Consider the following 4361-nt stretch of genomic DNA (forward strand, 5'->3'; position numbering starts at 1 on the left):
CATATAGCGACTACAAACACTTTCCTGTTGGTTATGTCAGGAAATAAGGTCAAATTTAAGAGGAAATTAGCATGTTTGCTGTCAGATTATCTGAAAATCAATATTTATTAATCCTACTCTCATGCATGCCATAAAATAGATAGATACCTTGTGTTTGTGTATGTGTGTTTGTATGCATGTTTGTATGCGTGCGCTCGTGCATACCTTCCAAATATAAAAGACCAATCATTCACTCAAACATATAATAACCATGGCTAGAAGTTTTTTCTGGACCTTGTGACCAGAGCGGGAAAAACACTGTTCCTAGCATTAACATTAGAGGCAATGCAGACTGACCAAAGCCTCCATCTGTTCCCTCGTAACACGAACCACCAGAACTCCCGTTTATATTTTGATTCCCCCACTTCTTTTTTAAAGCTCCCAATTTTTCTAGCAGGTAGTCATTTCCAAGCTGACATGCAACCAGACACACTGAAAGGCTCATGGTAAAAGTCCAGAAACAACACACTCACAGCCGACCTCCTCTTACCTTCCCAAAACCCCTTTTTCTCCTGTGACTTCTCAGAGGAAGGTAAACACCATTTTGCCGTGGCAGAAATGTGATTTCATTCTGCTGCGATAGCAAGTTCTGCCGTCTAGCTCTTTTTTTCTCCCCCTCCTTCTTTTCCCACATCTGGATCCTAGTTCCTCATTTATTTATGTAGTATGCCTTTTTTTGTGGGACTTTAAAAGTCCTTTACCTTTTTCCCTTGGCAGTTTCTCCACCAATTTGACAATTAGATTTTCACCATAACTGTTGAACTCGGCAATTACATGCTCGACCACAGAGTCTCTCCAAAATAGAGCGTTGCGGCTCATATGGCACACCGAAATAAAATAGTTTTCATGTCTGTTTGGATGGCCGCCCAGCTAAAACTATGCTCAGCCGCTTGACTGACAGAGGGATGTGGGCTTTTTTCTCCCCAAGAAAAATCTTAGGGTCACGAATCCTGACCAAAGACTGAGGCAGTTGAGCTCCCAGTTCCTCTGCGGGCTGTGAGGAGAGAGGAGGTTGCAGGGCAGGGACAGAGGCTTGTGCCTCGACAATGAAAACTCCAGGGGACACTTAACATTTAAGATGCTGACCTGAGGCTGGGGTAAGTCTGGCAAACACTCCCTCCTATTTGCTGACTGGGAGATCACATAAGATGGAATGGGGGTCTTGTGAGGTTGTCTGTACTTCTTTAAGAGACTAACTTCAATGTAACTTAATGATGGGATAAAATTGAGAGTTGTCTATTACTGCCTGGCATCTGACTAAGTCTTAGAATCATTCGCCTCATACACACACCACTAAGCTCATCAGTAGAAAGTGGAGCTCATGGCATCTTTGAGACTGTTTCTCACTGTTACTGCTGTTACTGTGTCAGTTGATACAGAACCTCTGCACTCTAAAAAATGGTGGATTAAAAACAACCCAGTGTTGGGTAAATAGTGGACAGAACACATGTTGAGTTATTTTGACCCAACCAGTTGCGTCACTTAGTTGGGTTGTTTTCTTTGAAGACAGGGTTGTGGCTTATAGTGGGGGTGTGGCTTTCAGGTAGTTATTTTTTGGCCACGTGTAAATTGCATTCCTGTTCATCATGTTAAGTTCGTACACTGCATATTTCACTTTCCTTAAATATTTTTGCACAATACATGATCTAACACCAAATTAATTAAACATCATAACAAAGTAGTAACTTTCCCAACATTGGGACATGCATAGGTACTTGATGAACTCATACTCTTGGGTACACCTCACAAATGTTTCAGTGCTCAACTTAAAGATAACAATACAACAAAACATATGAACCGGAATGACATTTACTCTCACGGGTGGCCAAAAAGAGCTATCTTAAAGCCACTCCCTTACTAAGCCACGCCTCCAGTCTTTTGATCTGATCCAGTGGCTCATAGCTCAATAACCCAGCATCAATAACCCAACAACCCAACTGAGTGACCCAACTGGCTTGATCAAAATAGCCCAACTTATGTTCAATATTTACCCATATTGGGTTGTTTTTAACCCCACATGTTTTGTTGTTGTGTGAGGGACATTTCAATGGCATCTCCCATGGCAATGCTATCATCATCTGCAGGTCCGGATATTTAAGCCCTAGTTCAAACAGCGCTCTATCGCCGCACTGAACTAAAAAATATGTCACTTTCTATTTGGAAGAGCAGAAACAGAGTGCCAGCCAAAACAATAGAGTGCGCCTCGGAATTTGTTTAATGTTTGGCAGCGTCTGCCGCTCTTTCAGTGAGGTACGGGTGAAGCACACCTCTGTTTCATACAGTGCGCCAGAGCAGTTCTTCCACTGTCCGGAAAAATGGTAATGAATGTTAATATATGTTAATTGCATGCAAATAAAGGTTTCTTCTCTACTACAACGGAATCTATTATGCCTGTAATCGACCAAAAACCAACGAGGAAGTCAGCTGCAGTTTTGAGAGCGCTTAACCGTGCCGGTCCGTTCTTATTTCTATTCAGTTAGACTAGCCATAAATTCGGCGTCTGAACAGTGCGTAACTGGAGGACTTTGTGCCTGTCTGGGGCACTGTGGAAGCACTGATACCGATATCACAACCTCCTCTTTCTCCTACGTTTTAATGGAGTAGTGAACTTTTTGATAATTCCAATGAGTCTATATATTTCAAATGACCAAATCAGCGACTGGTATCACAGTTGTAAATACGATATAATAACATTGTAACATAGTGTACCTACATTGTAATTACTCTGCATTTCTCAGCTGTTCATATTAAGCACATGCTCCGCTACCCAGGCATGGGAAAGCAGTCTCCATTCAATATTCGGGTGCATACAGATGGTCTTTTCCCCCCAGCCGCTGTCCATTTTGTAATGGGCCATTCTAAATCGAAACTGAGTTGACATATTAGTAAAGACAAGAATTGAGAATAGTCTGATGGGTGAAAATATGATCACTTGAGAACAGCGTGTGCAGCCTTGAGACAAGGAAAAGAGTGCACCTTTTTTTTTTTACTTTCTCAAATCATCAATAGCCATAAGTCCCATCATGCAGCCCATATTAGTTTTGATATCTAAGATATTCTATCAACCACAACTAAAGTTGGCAAATAACTCTAAATCTAGCATATAGGACCTGTTTCAAATAACTTTTATGCTCAACATAGCCACTTCATATGCACACTCACTCAGTAATGGGAAAAAGATGCTTTCTATTTTAGTTCAATTATATTCTTCTCACTATAAAATCATATGATATATACTGAACAAAAATATAAACGCAACATATAAAGTGTTGGTCCCATGTTTCATGAGCTATAAGATCATAAAGAACATAAAAAATGTTCCATACGTACTAAAAGCTTATTCCTCTAAAATGTTGTGCACAAATTTGTTTGCATCCTAGTAAGGGAGCATTTCTCCTTTACCAAGACAATACATCCCACCTGACAGGTGTGGCATATCAAGAAGCTGATTAAACAGCATTATCATCACACACCTTGTGCTGGTGACAATAAAAGGCCACTCTAAAATGTGCAGTTTTGCACCTTGTAAGCTTGGAGGTCTGGAGATGCTAGACATGTTTATGTTAATTGACGGTCAATTACTGTGAGACCGGGCCGGATTAATTAAAGTGCTTAATTTTAAAGAAGTTATTTGGCCACAAAACATGTAGGCATATGGGCTAGGGAACAAAAGGTGTGCTACTATGATTAAAAATAAATTTAAAAAAAGGCATGCTCTGTTTCTTACCTTACTGCACACAAGCTTGGCATCATTCACAAGTGACAATATATAATTCACAAGTGATAGGCTAATGTTGTCACCCATCAGACTATTCTTGATTTAATCTGGTCTTTACATATAGTATACTAAATAATAATTGTGTGAAATTTGTTTTGATTTAGAATAGACCATTATCATGCACCTGTCTTGAAATAGGGGCAGGGGAAAAAAATACATGTCATCTAGGCACATAGATAACGAATGGATGACGGTTTTCCCGTGGCTAATTTTCATGCCAGCCAGGTAGTCTATACTCCTGTTGTAAAGCGAAGCAATGTGCTTAATATTAGGAAAGCTAAGAAATGAATATAGTAGGCCTAGCCTATTGAAAGCTGATGGAATCCTCCTCTTTTTAATAGAGGCCATAAGAACTCTGTTTTTTCACACAATTGCATAGCCCATAGAAATGTTGAGCAACATGAGATCATGGGATCTCAATAAGTGTTTGATTAGATTTTTTGATTACATTTGCATTGTTGTCAGAGTGATTAGAGGGACAGTAGAGTGCTGAGTACCAGGCAGTGAGCGAGTTTGGTAGGCTACTAATAACCATCAGCAGCAT

General features: G+C 40.1%; 1 protein-coding gene across 1 annotated transcript in view; it reads left to right on the forward strand.

Moving 5' to 3' along the window:
- The first annotated feature begins 577 nt into the window (after positions 1-577).
- LOC110521283 (protein inscuteable homolog) overlaps positions 578-4361 on the forward strand; it is a 78064-nt gene continuing 74280 nt past the window's right edge. The window contains exon 1 of the mRNA XM_021598740.2: positions 578-1136. The gene's annotated coding sequence lies outside the window, so the exon portion shown is untranslated. The remainder of the gene's footprint in view (positions 1137-4361) is intronic.

The sequence above is a fragment of the Oncorhynchus mykiss genome, chromosome 30, assembly GCF_013265735.2.
Source record: "Oncorhynchus mykiss isolate Arlee chromosome 30, USDA_OmykA_1.1, whole genome shotgun sequence".
NCBI lineage: Eukaryota > Metazoa > Chordata > Actinopteri > Salmoniformes > Salmonidae > Oncorhynchus > Oncorhynchus mykiss.